The sequence below is a fragment of the Megascapheus bottae genome, chromosome 1 (genome assembly GCF_031878675.1).
Source record: "Megascapheus bottae isolate mThoBot1 chromosome 1, mThoBot2.hap1, whole genome shotgun sequence".
NCBI lineage: Eukaryota > Metazoa > Chordata > Mammalia > Rodentia > Geomyidae > Megascapheus > Megascapheus bottae.
In genome coordinates this window covers 18,237,350-18,255,217 of record NC_143509.1, presented here as the reverse complement: position 1 = coordinate 18,255,217, position 17,868 = coordinate 18,237,350, and the positions used below count along the sequence as shown (strand labels likewise).

Genomic DNA, 17,868 nt, shown 5'->3' with positions numbered 1-17,868 from the left:
TAACCAAAGTGGCACTGTGGCTCAAGGTGTAAAGTGAAGAGCCCAGGGGCAGCGCCCAGGCCCAAAGTTCAAGCCCCACTACCGACCAAAAAAAAAATTACCTGATGACCATCAGGAAACAGTAAATATCGAATCACTCCCACACTGAAAACCAGACCTATTTATATGTGTGTTCCATTAAATAAATTCTGAAAGCTCCCTGATCTCAGGGCATAAACTCTCTGAACAGGCTTTATACATACTAATAAAGAGAAAACAAAAAGTTTATGTAGTCTTATTTAAAATAAAACACATAACCTGTGAACTAGCTCTTTAAAAAAAAAATTATCTTATCAAAATTTAAAACCTTTTTTTTTCCAGTCCTGGGGCTTGAACTCAGAGCCTGGGCATTGTCTTTGGGCTTTCTCAAGGCTACGCCTCTACCACTTGAGCCATAGCACCACTTCCAGCTTTTTCTGTGTATGTGGTACCGAGGAATTGAACCTGGGTCTTTGTGCATGCTAGGCAAGCACTCTACCACTAGGCCAAATTCCCAGCCCTTAAAACATTCTTTTGAGGCTGTTAACTGTTGTTTCCCCACCAAAAGGGGGAGGAAAAAAAACTACAACACAAAAAGATGTGAAAGGTATAGAATTATAAAGTTTCAGACCTTCTAGTTCTTGGCTGGCACCTCAATAACCCACCTACCCAACCCAAGGAAATGTGGCTGCAGAAATGAGAGGTGAAAGCCCATGCAGGGCAAGAACTAATTATTGTCAGAAGTGCTAACATAAAAATGACCACAAGGGCTGGGAGTTTGGCCTAGTGGTTAAAGTGCTTGCCTAGCATGCATGAAGACCCGGGTTCTATTCCTTGGTACCACATACGTAGAAAAAAGCCGGAAGTGGTGCTGAGGCTCAAGTGGTAGAGCTCTAGCCTTGAGAAAGTCCAAGGACATTGCTCAGGCCCAGGACTGGCAAAAAAAAAAAAAAAATGACCACAAGTTTTTTAGATAACACATGCTATTCTTTCAACAACAACAACAAAAAAACTGAAAAAGTAGAACACTAAAGAGATTTTTCCCAGCCAACTTATGTTTCTAGCTGGGTAAAAAAAAAAAAGTCTGATACTGAAGCTTGAATTCAGGGCCTCTAGCTTCTACTTGGCTCACAGCAGTGTTCTACCACTTGAACCAGGCCACTAATCTGGGTTATTTGCTACTTAATTGGAACTGGAGGACTATTTGGGCTGGCTTCGAAATGAGATCCTCAGATCTCAGCTTCCCAAGTAGCTAGGATTACAGGTATGAGACACTGGCTCCCAGCCTGCAAAGTACTATGATACCATTTTAGGTTATTAAGAAAATCTAGAGGGAGGAGGTACTTACTCTAACCCCTCTGTACATCACCCTGATTATAAAATTAAATGTTTTTTTTAATCTACCAATGAATGAATGAAGAAGAAACCTACCTCAATCTACCATATATTCTCAACTTTCTCTAGATCTAATAAAGTTCTAAAGGTTTTGATAATCAGCTGAAGGTCATGAAGTTTTGATATAAATAGAACACAGGTCTCTGCTTTCCCAGTCTGCTACACAACATTGACCTACAGACAGAAATGTTAATGATGCAATTAAAAGTTCTCTAAAATTAAAACTGTATAAAGGAAAAAGGCCTCAGAAGAAATCATAGTTTAACATAAAACACTCAAGACCAAACGTGGTCACCTCTAAATGGAGAAATATTTTGAGCCAATGATGATGAGATAATTCCGTAGCTATTTTTTTAATCAGTATACACACACACACACACACACACACACACACACACACACACACACACACTCCTCTTCCTCAAAAAGAACTCAAGGAAAATGTTGCCTGAGTAGATAGCATATTCATTTATTCATGCATTCCACACATGTTTACTGGATACCAAATGCAGGCCAAGTGCTATCCTGGGCACTGAAGATGTACTAATTAACAGAGTGCCCTGTCCTCTCGAGTCTAGAAGGCCAGTGAAGGGAGAAGGACAAACAACAGACCAGCAGATGCTGAGTGGTACAGGGAAAATACAGCAGAATAAGAGGGGGAAGGATGAAGATTGTGGCCTGAGGCCTCTGACAGGACAAGCACATAGATATCTGGGGACACCTGATCCACACCACTGGCATTTCAAGTATAAAGACCCTGGTGTACAAAAGACAGACAAGAGTGAACGTGGAGATGAGGTCAACGTATTTATTCCAGATCATCCCAGGTATTTAGAATTAATTCACTTTAGGTGAAGCATATAAAAAAGGACATCACCTCATTTAATCCCTACTTCTTTCTATATTATGAATTGGGTGTTGCTAGGCCTTTTTAACAGATGAGACAGAGTTAGTTAAAGAAGTAGAAACAAATCTGAATGTAGATCCTTCCAATGCTTTAGTCATGTTGCTCTGCTTCCCTGCCTTACCAGGAAATTCCAACTATGAAGGAAATCCAAAGGAAGCCCATAGCAGCAAGAGATGTTTGCAGATTCTCTTTCATTTCCCATAAAGGAATTCAAGCAAACATTATATACCTTTGTCTACCATGTACATAATGTGCTCAAAGAAAGTGCTAAAATTTTATTTCATAACTAGGTGTCAATGCCTCCTGCCTGTAATCCTAGCTATTCACTAGGCTGAGATCTGAGAATTTTGGTTCAAAGCCAAGATGTGCAGAAAAGTTTATGATATGCTTATCTCCAATGAATCACCAAAATGCCAGAAGTGGGGATTAGCTCAAGTGGTAGAGCACAAGCCTTAAGCAGAAAAGGACCAGCACCCAGGCCTTGAGTTTCAGTCCCAGGATTGGCACAATGAGAGAAAGAAGAAGGGAGAGAGGGAGAGAAGGGAGAGAGGGAGAGAGGGAGAGAGGGAAAGAAGGGTAGGAGGCTGATTTAGTCCTTTAGGCATTTTCAAATAAGGATTTTCCTAGGCTCCCAGTTTTAAATTAAGAGAGAAGGCTGACAATCATTCCTAGCTACTGCCTATTTCCCCTGCTTAAAACAACAACAGCAATAATAATAATACTTCCTTTCTCCACTTAAAATTCAGGTTTACAGAATTTGATTTCACTGAGATCAGTCATATCAAGCCTTTCTCTGCGGAAAAAGTTAACTCAAATCAGCAGCCCTGAGCACTGGGGAGGAAAACAGCTCTGTGATCAAAGAACTGCAGACAAAAAATGCGGAGGGATAGGCTCATTGAACGCCTTTCTGTCAACTGGTGACAGTTTATGGATTCGCACGAGAAGAGGAGATAGTTCACAGAACTGGCATCATGTTACCTTCTAGTTTTACATAAGGGTATATTGGGCTGTTCTGTGAAACATTTGGGGGGAAAAAATTGCTGAGGAAGGCCTGAGGAGCTTATTAGCAAAGAGAGGACAAAGGCACGTTTGCATTTTTCCTGAAAGTAAAAAGATAAGCAAGAATAGAATTAAGAAATGACTGAAGACCAAAAAAAAACAAAAACATGACTGAAAACAGTGTACATTCACTCGGGGAAATGATTAATTTATAAATATCATTTGGGCTATTTTAACAGTGCTCAATATTGGGTTGAGATGAATTTGCCATGCAATGTCACTTGTTTGGTTTTACTGGAGAGGGGAATGTTTGCTTACAAAGAGAGATTTGTTTCAGGTCAAGTTCTAATCTGCAGTCAATTGGCTCCATCATTTTGGGCCTGTGGTGAACCAGCACATGGTGGCAGGAGCATATGTCAGGGGGCATGTGGCTAAAATGCAAAGGGAAAGAAGAGGCCAGGATTCAGAATGCCTCTGAAGGGCTCACTTTCAATAACTGTAAGACTTTCTCAAAAGGCCTTGCCAGCCACTTAGACGTCCCACCACTCCCATGATCCACCCTGGGACCCATCTCTTAACAGATAAGACTTCTAAAGGACATTTACCTAAACCACAGAGCTTCTTCACCAAAGCATCATGGACACTTTATGATGAAAGGAATTGTTAATGCTTTTTCTTCTAAACTAGATCTAGAAGCATGCCTTAAAGGGCTCCAATAATGTCTCCTGTTTTACAGCCAGCGAAAATAATGAGTTATGGCAATGCCAAGTCACAGTTACCCATCAAAACTAGGCTCTGAAAGTTAGTTTGCTAACCTGAGAGCAGCAATCTCAGGCAAGTCTGCCTTCCACAAAAACTATCTCAGGAGAAAAGTTTGTTTGCCATAACCTGGATGCATAGGGACTGCCACTACTGTGGCTAAACATCAGCAATGCACAGGACAACACCCCTAACAATAATTATCCAGCCAGGCCTGGGGATGTGGCTCAATCATAGAGCACTCCTTGCCTAGCATGTGTAAGACCCTGGGTTCATTACCCAGAAACAAACAAACATGGGTAAGGGAAACAATGTTTAAGAAATAATGTACCCACTATCTGATAAATGTAACTGTAACCCCTCCATACATCACTCGACAATAAAATAAAAATAAAGATAAACCAATCAAAAAGTCACCCCGGGGCCAGGAGTTTGGCCTAGTGGTTAAAGTGCTTGCCTAGCATACACGAAGACCCAGGTTCGATTCCTTGATACCACATACATAGAAAAAAGCTGGAAGTGGTGCTGAGGCTCAAGTGATAGAGCTCTAGCCTTGAGAAAGTCCAAGGACAGTGCTCAGGCCCTGAGCTCAAGCCCAGGACTGGCAAAAAAAAAAAAAAAAAAAAAAAAAAGTCACCCCATAACATCAATAGTGTTAAAACTGCAAAAACTCATAATAAAGTTGGGGAAATTCCTAGCAAAATGAAAAACACATGTTGGTGGATATCAATTTTTGAAGAATAGGGAAGCCAATAAGTCATATAGTCTGCCCGTTAGCTGGGACTTTCCTATTTTCATCAGATTTTCCAGTCCACTAGTAATATTTCTTCCTCCTAGAGATCTTTCCTCCTTGCACAGGGATGAGGTTCAGCAGCTAATGCTAAGACAGTTTTCATTTCTTGAGCAAATATGGATCCAGGCAGACCAGCCTAGGTGATCCCCTGGATTCAGGCACTGCCTTAAATCAGATGCTTTTACCATTAGAGCCCAGGTTTCTTCTTTCCATAAAATGAAGACTTTCACATTTGGGTTCCTTGCTCCATTAAGAACTTCACACTTATTTTATCAACAAAATGTGGTGTTCATACACAATGGAATTCTATGCTGCCATCAGAAAGAACAACATCGCCCCATTTGTAAGGAAATGGAAAGGCTCAAAACCTAGATACATAAGGCCATAAAGGATGAGACTAAATGAAAGAACCTCCAGGATATGGAAACAAGAGCTATATAATGTGTGATTGTTGTTCTTAATGTACTATGTTATTTTTCTTCTCTTTTTTTGCCCTTTGATTGATCTCATACTATTACTGTATCTGACTTAGTTATCTGATATATTGTATATATGTTTATTTGAAATAGGAAAGAGAATGGGGAAAAGAAGGTGAGGGGAGGGGTGGGGGAAGAGAAATGGGGACAAAAACATGAGAAGGGGTATCAATGTGTGTCAAGTAATGCACCTTCCTACTGGTGAATATAACTGAAACCCTTTTATTAATTACAATTAAAAATGAATAAAAAAGAATTTAATGCTTTACAATGAGGACAAAAAGAGGCTCAGTGGGGCCGGGAGTTTGGCCTAGTGGTAGAGTGCTTGCCTAGCATGCACGAAGACCCAGGTTCGATTCCTCGGTACCACATACATAGAAAAAAGCTGGAAGTGGTGCTGAAACTCAAGTGGTAGAGCTCTAGCCTTGAGAAAGTCCAAGGACAGTGCTCAGGCCCTGAGCTCAAGCCCAGGACTGGCAAAAAAAAAAAAGGCTCAGTGTTTTTAGATGTTACAAGTGATACTTACTTGATAGGTGGAGTACTATATATGGAAAACTATAACAAGTACAAATCAAACTACAAAATGGGCCTAGTTTACCCTCTTATCACCTGCTTTTCAGTGGATATCTGGATATTACCTGCATAGGACAAGAACCTAGGCTTTTTATAATAAACAGAGCTGTTAGAGATGGAGTCAGAGTCACAGCAAAGCAGCTAGAGTACAGTTTTCCCCATTCATTCAAACACTAAATTTAATAGAATGATTACCTTTCTCAAAGTAGTGCTATAGGCAATATGATGACCCAGATCAGGAATGTATTGAAATGATCCTGCCATTACCCAAAAGTTTGATCTCCCCTAGAGCAAAGAACAGTAACAAAACTTCTTAAAGTTCAACTTCTAAATGTCAAATTGCATGGAAGAAATTTTGTTGTGAGAAAAACAACAACATACATAGCACTTTTCAGAGCTGAAATTAAATATAATGCACACCCTTTCCAAATAAAGGAGCAATTCCTACCAAGTTTCCTAGTTTCCTAACCCAAAAATACATTAGAAATCTTAGAGGAAGGCTTTTGGTCCAATTAGGTTACCATAGATCTCCTCACTGACACAGACAGAAAGGTGTCTATACAGCTCTTTAATTATCAGTCTCTCTTCTCAATAATGAACTCCATGTGCCTCTAACCACCTGACCTGTCAAGTCTGCACACATCTGAAGAAAAGTCTCCAATTCCACTGCCTAATACTTGAAAAGTTCAAACATTAAATTCCATTTTTCTAGCAGATTCCTAATGACCTACAAATCTCATATCATTTCTTTTTCTCCTTATCAAAAATGCCTTCATCGGGGCCAGGAGCATGGCCTAGTTGGCCTAGCATGAAGGAAGCCCTGGGCCTCAGTATCACATACACAGAAAAAGCTGGAAGCGGTACTGCAGCTCAGATGGTAGAGTGCTAGCCCAGGACAGTGCCCAGGCTCTGAGTTCAAGCCTCAGGACTGCCCCCCCCCCAAAAAAAAGAAAACTGCCAGGCACTGGTGGTCATGCCTGTAATCCTAACTCATCTAACAGACGTGGCTCAAGTGACAGCATAGTAGCCTTAAGTGAAAAGTTCTGAGTTCAAGCCCCAGTTCTAACACATACACACACACCTCCAGGAGGCAGAGTTAAAGTATAACTTGCCAGTCCTTAAAATCGTGAACAGAGCGACTTCCTGGAAGAGAAGGGAATGTCACTTGGTACAGGACAGAACAGACATATATGTGCTCTATATACTTGAATGAGTCTCACAGTTGGCTGCCCAAGGTTGTCTGTCTGTTTTGATCATTTGGTGTGGAGCATAAATATCCAAACAGCCCTTGGCAGCAAAAAGGTTGTCTATGTCTGCAAAAGGTGATCCTTTATGTCAGCCAAACAATCAAGGTTAACAACAATAGTCCTAAGTCACACTGACAAAGTACCTAGGACATGATGTGATAAGAAAGGTGCTTTACCTCTGTGACCTTCCCCAAAACATCTCTCTCTCATTGCACAGCTGGCTGTCCCAATGCACAGTCGTGTAATGGGAAGGGGATGCATCCTGAGGACACAAGTTTCACAACTGGGCCTCACACAGACTCAATCTACACATCTCCTCACTGACTAGTCCTGACTTAACATTCTTTATGTAAAACTGCAAGTAGCCAGACACTGGTGGTAGATACCTACAATCCTAGCTACTCAAGGCTTGAGATTTTAGGGGCTGCTGTTCAGAGTTAGCCTGGCAAGGAAAGTTAGTGACAGTCTTATCTCAAATAAGTGTGCAAACCCTGGAAGTGGATTTTTTTTAACTGTATTTGTTTTTGGTACTGGGGATGGAACCCAGGATGCTACCCAGGATGTTACCCAGGATGCTACCCTTGAAGTGGAGCTGTGGCTTATGTGGTGGAGCACAAGCCTTCAGCAAAAAACAGCCAAGGGACAGGGCTCAGGCTCTGAGTTCAAGCCCCAGTACCAACACAAGATGAGGAGGAGAAAGAAGAAGGAGGAGGAGGAGGAAGAGGAGGAGAGGAGGAATGGGGAGGGAGGAAAGAGAAGGAGGAGGGAGGAGAAGGGAGGAAGAAAGAAGAGGAGGAGGAGGAGGAAGGAAGAAGGAGGGAGGAGGAGGAGGAGGAAAAAGAAGAAGGAGGAGGAAGAGGAGCAGGAGGAGGAAGAGGAGGAGGAGGAGGAAAGGGAGAACCTATAATCATAAGTATAGCACCTTCCTACTTCCTGAGTCATTACTGATTCAGTCAGAAGCAGGGGGCAGGTTCGATTCCTTGGTACCAAGCACATAGATTAAGCCCGAAGTGGTGCTGTGGCTCAAGTTGTAGACTTCTAGCCTTGAGAAAGCCCAAGAGCAGTACCCAAGCCCTGAGTTCAAGCCCCAGGACTGATGAAAAAAAAAAAGATGACATATAGATAAGGTATAGCTGTGGTATATATATAAGGTATAAGGTGTAGATATAGATATAATTTAAATGTTGACCATTAAGTGGCCTGGATATGGTCGGTGTCCCAATGCTTTGGGCATTTCTCTAGTGACTGTCACTCTGTCACAGCTCCACAAAGAAGCACAACGGCAGAGAGCACTCTGGGTAATGCCCTCAGTGAGCTTTCATGACAAGAACAGGAGCGCCTCCCCCTCGAAGCACTTCCTCTATGTTGCAAGATCTATCCATGTTTCCAAAGTCTAGCTCCCAAAGGTGACCCTCAACACCTGCAGAGCCCCCACAAAAAATGTTGCTCCAGGGCCGGGAGTTTAGCATGCAAGAAGACCCGGGTTCGATTTCCTGGTACCATATACATAGAAAAAAGCTGGAAGTTGTGCTGAGGCTCAAGTGGTAGAGCTCTAGCCTTGAGAAAGTCCAAGGACAGTGCTCAGGCCCTGAGCACAAGCCCAGGACTGGCAAAAAAAGAAAAAAAAATGTTGCTCCACTCCCTGGCTTAGCTGCTTCTGCCTGGCCAGTTCACCTCTCACTTATTTCTGCTTGGTTATATTTACCAAGAAAAAACTGGGCTACATTTTAATGTGATAAAATATTTTTACACCTTACAATTAAAGAAACATGCCTAATTTCTAATATGCTAAATGGAACAAGTATTGGAAAGACTTCAAATGTATAAAACGATTATCTAAGTTTACACAAACAAAATTAGTGTTCAACATAAATATCATGTCATTTATCAGTGTAAATTTCATCAATAGGTTAATAATAGCTCATGTAACTAAAAGGCTTTCAAAGCCTTACACAGCACTGGATCTAAAAAGTTACACAGATAAATCCTCCTTTGTAGAAATTCACCTTTGTAAAGAAACCCATAATTCTAATAATTTTTTGAATGTTTGGGAATAATGAGGTAGAGATTTTAAATAATAATAGCAACAATAACAGATTGCTTATTGCTTATACCAGGTACATGAAAAGCAATTAAACAGAAAATCATTTTAATAGACCTCATATAAAATAATTTTTATACTCTATCATTGCACTTCAAAGAGTGAAAAGACTGGACTGTCAAAGTAAACTGGAAAGATAAAATGAAATTTCTATAGATCAAAGGCAAAAATAGCAAATTCATTAATATACTGTAGAAAATAATAATCTTCATCATATCTTACTGTGAAAGTGCTTCTAAGACACAAAATTTCAAAACAAAATGAATGCTAAATTTAAGACATAATTTTTTTCCCAATCTGCAAAGACAAAAATGTCATACCTCAAGATAAATAACAAACTACAAAAATATACTGACAAAGAGAATATGGAAAGAATTCTTACAATTTGATCAAAAACAGAAAACTGGCCAGGCATGGTTCACACCTGCAATCCTACCTACTCAAGAGGCTGAGATCTGAAGATCAAGGTTTAAAGCCAGCCTGGGCACTAACGTTCATAAGACTCTTATCTCCAATTAACCAGCAGAAAACTGGAAGTGGCACTGTGACTCAAGGGGTAGGGCAATAGTAACCTTGAGCTGAAATGCTTAGGGTCAATGCCCAGGCCCAGAGTTCAAGTCCCACAACTGACCAAAAAAAAAAGAAAGAAAGAAACCAGGGTGATAGAAATATGGTTCACACACATTGTTCACAAAATAAAAATACTAGCAAATGTCTTCTACTCTGTAAAATGTTTGACATCAATTAATTGATTTATTAAGTTCTAAAGCATATGAAGTGAAATGGAGCAATACACAGAGGATTTACACAGCAGGCTCTTATTTATATGAAAAGGGAGCTAGAGTCACAGAGCTTTTGTACATGCATAAGCATTTGAACATGTTAATATCATTCAAAAATACAAGGGAAACTTATAATCAAAGTTCCCTCTGGAAAAGGAATTTAGAGATCTGGAGTAGAAAGAAAACGTAATTTTGTGGTTGAGCATTCACCTTCTTTCAAATTTCTAGTTTGAACATCTTTAATGACAGAATCTCCCATTTACTACCAGATATACAGTACTAAAAATCACAAACTTTCATTTTGATACTATTAATTTTTCTTTTAAATAATTTATTATTCTTGTATACTAAACGTAAAATATTTAGAACCTTCCCAATGCTCCAAGAAGCACACTTAAAAAAAAAATCTCTCCTGTGAAAATGGGAGTGCATGGATCATGAGACACAGCTCTAAAGGTGTGATCGCAGGTTTTGAATAGCTAGCAGGGTGATTAAGCACACTAAAGTAAGCAAACATTTTACAAATCCTTTTGGATGAGACATGAAGGAAAAAATGAACTGGATAAAACAAATCCTACCCTCTGATACTGAAATATGAGGAACAACTTTCTACTGGTAGTACCAGAAACTCAAAGTTTACAGCAACCAGCAGATCCAGATACACTGGTTAGAGAAGTCTTCTTGATGTTAATTCCAGACAATCACTACTTTTGTCTTCCCAGGCTTAGCAAGTTGATCAGCACCTCTTTTCTTCACTCTTCCAAGTTTTTCCTAATTAAAGCTTCTCTAGGGTAAATAAAAAGAAACATTTGGAAGTGGTACTGTGGCTCAAAGTGGCACTAGCTTTAAGAGAAAAAGCTCAGGGACAGCACCAAGGCCCTGACGTGAAGTCCTACAACCAACAAAAAAGGAAGCATTTGACATTCAACTAACTAGCTCATTGTGCATGTATTCAACATTCAGTGCTATTACATTGTAGCGGCACAATAAGAACTTGAGATAAAGTAAAGCTTCATCAAAGTAATGTATATAAGGAAATGAATTTGACTTTAAGAGAGACTGTGTGAAGAGAAAAGAAAGAAAATGTATTACAAAAAAAAAAAAAAAAAAAAAAAAAAACAGAGAAAACAAACCCTCAGTCATTCCATTCTGGATTTCTGAAAGGTCAGTTTCAGAGTCTACAAATTCTTGTCTGATTAACAGAGTGTGTATAGGAGCCTTTTTCTTTTTCTATTTTTTCTTTTAATAGTGAGTGTTATCTAGTATCCATTAAAGGTCCCGTGTTTTCTGCAAGATACTCTTATTCCTAATTAACTATTCATACAGTCAAAGATGGCTTGCTTGGGCTCTTTGAAATTGTATCCAGTCTGTTATCAATACCAACTCACAGTTCAATACTCACATAACTGGAGTAAAGGGTACTACATGTAAATGGAGCAAAATGATAGATAAGGAGAGTATTAAGGCTGGGGGAGGGAGGCAGTGGAGGCTTAGGGATGAGGCTCAGTAGTGGGAGATCTACAAAGTACATGTGAGACCCTGCTCAATTCTTAGCACCAAAAAGAAAAGAAAAACACAGTGGCCTAGTGGTAGAGTGCTTGCCCTAGCATGCATGAAGTCCTGGGTTTGATTCCTTAGTCCCACACACACAGAAAAGGCCAGAAGTGGTATTGTGGCTCAAGTGGTAGAGCACTAGTCTTGAGCAAAAGTACTCAAGGGCAGGAACCAGGCCCTGAGTTCAAGGCTTAGGACTGGCAAAAAGAAAAAAAGAAAGGAAGGAAGGAAGGAAGGAAGGGAGGGAGGAAGGAAAAGAAAAGAGAAAGGAAGGAAGAAAAGAAAAACAGTAGAAATATAGTAACATATAGGTATCATTACATGTGATGTGGATAGCTATAGATTTCCAAATGCAACTAATCTGTTATTAAGTATTCTATAAATGTGAACATTCTACAAGCTCATCTAGCAGAATGAAACATTGTGTAACTATTTTTAAGCAAACTAAAGCCACTAGTAGCTTTAGGCAATGACCTTAATCCACCTTAAAAGTTCACATACCTCATAGTCTTCCTAGATACTTCTGACCCAAAATTTAGGATTTTGTTCCAAATCCTTTTTCGTATCTTTAAAAATTACTGCTGCCATAGGGCCAGGAGCATGGTCTAGTGGTAGCGTGTTTACCTAGCATGCACAGAGCCCTGGGTTTGATTCCTGAGTACCACACACACAGAAAAAGCCAGAAGGGGTGCTGTAGCTCAAGGGATAGAACATTAGTCTTGAGAAAGCTCAAGGACTGTGCTCAGACCTTGAATTCAAGCCCCAGGACTGGAAAAATAAACAAACAAACAAGTAAGTAAATAAAGAAATAACTACTGCCAGACCTGGTGGCTCATGCTACTCATCTAGCTACCCAGGAGGTTAAGCTCTGAGAATCACAGTTCAAAGTCAGCCCACGCAGAAAGATCTGTGAGACTGTGATTATCAATTAATCAGTAAAAAGCCAAAGTAGAGCTGTGACTGAAGTGGTTGAGCACTAGTCTTGAGCAAAAAAATCCAACCAAGACTAAAAGGTCTTGAGTTTAAGCCCCAGTATTGGCACATATATCAAAAATGTGAACTGCTCCACCTCTTCTATCTACAAAGTATTTCATCAAGCAATACCTGACTGTAAGAACGTACCAGTTCTGTTCATTCTTATAGAGTCACAAAAGACATTTTGAAAATGCTAAGAGATGGTACAGAAAACTAGAATTCAAGAGAGAAAATAAACTGGCATCTGGTCTTCAGAAAGGCGGTCAGACTAGTTCATTCAGTCATCCACAGACTTGTTTTTACATTCACAGAACTCTGACGTCTTTATGCCTCAATTTCTATACATAGAACACAATAAATGTCATTCTCTTCCTGAGAGTTACTTTAGAAATGTATAAATACAATTGAACTGCAGGCAGTATCACTGAGCTGACATATCTATGCCTGAAAATATGCAGATGTAAATTTGGGGGTCACTGGGTCCTGGAGCCTTCCTGTACAAAAGCTGCTTCAAGCACAGAGTTCTCCCAGGGTTCTGCGCCCAGGTGACCTTTGATAAACAGACCCAGCTCTTAAAGTATGACCCTTTCAACAGCTGCTCAGAAATCTCACTGGCCCATATTGGGCCAAAGTAATTTTTAAGAAAGATTACTAGCTAATCTTAATAAAGACCATTCAAAGCAATACTTTCCAAGATTTTTTTTCTGTCAGTTGTTAAATTACACAGTGACAAATTTAATAAATAAACACCTGTAAAGTATATTTACAAATTAAGCCAAGCCCCTGGTGGCTCATTTCTGTAATCCTAGCTTATCAGAAGGCTGAGATCTGAGGATGGCAGTTCAAAGCCAGCTGGGGCTGGAAAGTCCGTGAAATTCTTATCTCTAATTAGCCACCAGAAAACTAGAAGTAGAAAGATAGCTCAGAACTTGAGAAAAAAACTCAAGGACAGCACTCAGGCCCTGAGTTCAACTACAACAATACACACACACACACACACACACACACACACACACACACACACACACACACGAACACACACACACTGTGACAAAATTAAGTAAAGGTCAAGAAATTTGTAAAATTTGGCATAAAAATACTTAAAGTATGACTATAAAGTTAAAGGTAAGATGACAAAGAACCTATTTTTTAATGATTGTTCTAAGTTGTACATGTTTAATGCTTTTTAATGGTACAAATCACCTTTGAAATATACAAGGATAAGCTCAAGCTCAAAACCTTTTGAAAATCTAAATTTTTTACATTTTTTCATATCTTTAATAATTCAACAAAGGTATCTTAATCCAACAAGTCCATTTATGAATACAATCAATGGGAAGGAAGCTTTTTTTTTTTGTGGTTCAGTTGTAGGGCTTGAATTCAGAGCCTGAACGCCATCTGCTCACCACTTTGAGCCACAGCTCCACTTGGTTTTTTTGGAGTGGTAAATTAAAGAGTGTCTCATGGGGCCTTTTGTGCCTGAGCTGGCTTCAGACCATGATCTTCAGATCTCAGCCTCCTGAGGAGCTAGGATTACAGGCACGAACCACTGGTGCTTAGGGGAAATGGAACATTTCAAGGAAGTCAATCATGTCAATTTAGAAACAAATCTAATTCTTGAAATCAACAAGTATGAATATAAATTCTTTATGGACTTTTTTTCAAATACCACATGCAAGCATAAATTAGTAGAAAATGTTTTACAGAGACAAGTAGAACTAACCTCTCAACCATTTTTTTACATTTTTATCAGCATATGTTTATTGCACAAGCTTTCATTGTAACATTCAGATACATGCTTTAACCACTAAACTTTTCAAGCACAGACCAGCTCTGATTTTAACGTGGTCAAATATCATCTCCATGCCCAGTTTTGTGCAAATCCTACTATCATACATATGCACTGAAAAATCTGATGAGTGATTGTGGCTAAAGTACCATCCTTTCATGCCCTGCAACAGTCTGCAGCTACCTGATGCTTATGATAGTTCTGGAGAAAAAACTTCTCCGAAATAGAGAAAACAATGACATTTATTTGACAAAATGATACAAACAGAACACAGAAGTGTTAATGGGCACAAGACTTCTACTTAGGGTGAAGGAAGTACTCTAAAATAACATACTGGTGATGACTGCATAACCTCATGTTATGCAGTCCACGGTATGCTGTACATTTTACAAGAAGGAATTTTATGGTAAAAGAAATAAAATGATAGTCAGGTATTGAGCCAGGCCTTAGTAGGTCATGCTTGTAATCCTAGCTACTCAGGACTACTGAGATCTGAGGATCATGGTTTGAAGCCAGCCCCAAACAGGATAGACCATAAAACTCTCACTTCCCACTAACCACGAGAAAACCAGAAGGGGAGCTGTGACTCAAAGTGGTAGAATGATTGCCTTGAGCACAAAAGAAAAAAAAAAAAACTAGGGACAGCATCCAGGCCCTGAGTGCTGAGTGCAAGCCCCATAACCAATAACACACACACACACACACACACACACACACACACACACACACACACCCTAAGTAATAACATTCTAAACTGTGTGCTCAATATTTTTAACACACCCATAGCAGGAAGCTAAATAATACATACAAGATCAGGCTAGTTTTGGGAAGAGAAAGGAAGAAGAATCAGAATCCATGTGTTCTTTACTTTGATTTCAGAAAGAAAATATATAAAAGGACTCCAATTGAGGCCCCAAACCTTTATTCGTCCTCTCAGAAGTTTCCTTGTGGAAAAAATTTACCTTTGGGTTTTAAAACATACCCAGACAAAAACAGGTGAACACACCCTATTCCATTACTTCTAAGCAGGTGCTCAGAAGCTGGGTCCCAAGAGACCAGAGTGCCCAGCACAAAGCAGGCCTTCCTCCAACCAATATTCCTTTCATGGGTCCTGAGCCCGTGTGAATAGGAACTGCTTTTCAGAGAGGACATCTCAGAAGTCTGGGCAGCTGAGCCATCATGTCCTATTCTTTCAGTACAATGGATACTTTCTCTTCAATGGATTTCTATACTAAGAATAAAAAAATCAAAGCCAGAAACACATTAGCTATTTGGACAGGAAGACCTACAAGATCATTCAGTCTTTCCATGTCCAAATTTAACAACCTTCAGGACTGAAATTTCTTTTCCAAAAGCAAATTTTGCAAATAAATAAATAATAAAAGCACCTAACAAGGCCATCCTAAGGCTGCACTGGCCGGCCAGAGCTATTAAGAGTTTAAATAAGGCCAAAAGGTGCTCCAGGTGCTAAAGGAAAAGATGGCATTTCCCCTTAAAAAAAAAAATCAAGGATAGTGACTAGAAAGGAACAATGATTAAAGCTTCAGTGGTATGAGTAACATTCTATTTATTAAATTCAATGATGCTTGCATGTGTTCAATTTGTTACAAATCCATTACACTGTGTAACTTGTATAAAAAGTAAGTAAGGGGCCAGGAGTTTGGCCTAGTGGTAGAGTGCTTGCCTAGCATGCACAAAGACCCAGGGTTCGATTCCTTGGTACCACATACACAGAAGGAAAAAAAAAAAGCCGGAAGTGGTGCTGAGGCTCAAGTGGTAGAGCTCTAGCCTTGAGAAAGTCCAAGGACAGTGCTCAGGCCCTGAGCACCAGTCCAGGACTGGCAAAAAAAGTAAGTAAATAAGAAAGTTACTGACTGAAAAACAAACATTTTATCCACTGGTTTGTTAAATAAACCAAAACACCAAGTTTAAGAGTAATAATGATGCAGGGTGTGGTGGCTCATGCCTGTCATCCTAGATACTCAGGAGGCTGAGATCTGAGGATCACTATTCAAAGCCAGCCTGGGCACTAAAGAACGTGAGACTCGTAACTCCAATTAACCAGCAGAAAAATGGGAAGTGGTGCTTGGTTCAAGGGGTAGGGTGGTAGCCTTGAGCTGAATTGCTCAGGGACAATGCCCAGGACCAGTGTTCAAGCCCCAAGACCAAAAAAAAAAAAAAGAGTAATAATGATAATGATGACACTTAACACTTTATTTTTTCGGGGGCGTGGGGAGGGCAGTCCTGGGGCATGAACTCAGGGCCTGAGCATTGTCCTTGGACGTTCTCAAAGATAGAGCTCTACCACTTGAGCCACAGCATCACCTCCAACTTGTTCTATGTATGTGGTACTAAGGAATCGAACCTCAGTCTCTGTGCATGCTAGGCAAGCACTCTACTAATAAGCCAAACTCCCAGCCAACAATAAAAAAAAAAGAAAAAGAAATATGCTGCCAGGTTCCATGCTAAACCCTTTGCATATACTTTAGCATTTTATTTTTAGATAAGTGTACAAAGATTATGAGTACAATGCCTCTTGACCACTTTCATCCCTTTCGCCATTCACTCCAATCTTTTCCACCCTAGGCTTATACTATTTTATCTATATATTTTATCTTCTTCTCGCCCCCTCCAGGTAATGGGGTTCGCACTCTGGGCCTGGGCGCTGTCCCTGAGCTCTGCAACTTAAGGCTAACGCCCTACCCCTTGAGCCACAGCGTCACTTCCGGTTTTCTGGTGGTTAATTGGAGATAAGAGTCTCACTGCCTTTTTTTTTTAAATATATTTTTTATTGTAATTAATAGAAGGGTTACAGGATATTTGCCAGATAAATGGTGCATTAATTCCCATACATTGATACCCTTTCACATGTCTTGGTCCCCATTTCCCTTCCCCCCCACACCCCCCACCCGTCTTGGTTTTCCCCCCTTCCCTATCAAATTTCAAATATCCAAACACAAATAAATTCAATATATCAGATAACAAAGTGAGATACTATACCAATATGAGATAACCAAGGGACAGCAAAGGAGATGAGAGACAATATAGTACATTAAGGACAACAATCATTCATTATATGGCTTTTGTTTCAATATCCTGGAGGTCCTTTCAATTAGCTTCATACTATATGGCCTTATGTATCAAGATTTTGCTCTATTGCAAATCTCTGCTAGTAGAGCCCAAGGTTTCTACTGATTATGACGAATGAGGGAAACCATTGAGCCTAAGTTCCTTTGAGTCTGGCTTACTTCACTTAATATGATTTTTTCTAAGTTTTTCCATTTCCTAACAAATGGGGCGATGTCATTCTTTCTGACAGCAGCATAGAATTCCATTGTGTACAAATACCAGGCTTGGACTTGGGCTCAGGGCATGAGCACTGTCCTTGGACTTTCTCAAGGCTAGAGCTCTACCACTTGAGCTTCAGCACCACTTCCAGCTTTTTTTTTTTTCTATGTATGTGGTACCGAGGTATTGAACCCGGGTATTCATGCATGCTA

The 17,868-nt window shown here is 39.9% G+C and overlaps 1 protein-coding gene and 1 non-coding gene across 2 annotated transcripts in view; one reads left to right on the top strand and one right to left on the bottom strand.

Annotated features, from left to right (window-relative positions):
* Positions 1-17,868, bottom strand: part of Ppm1l (protein phosphatase, Mg2+/Mn2+ dependent 1L) — a 196,324-nt gene that overhangs the window by 160,189 nt on the left and 18,267 nt on the right. The window lies entirely within an intron of this gene.
* LOC150068469 (small nucleolar RNA SNORA75) lies at positions 3,210-3,345 on the top strand. The gene has a single exon (XR_016538570.1). It is a non-coding gene; the product is annotated as a small nucleolar RNA SNORA75 (small nucleolar RNA).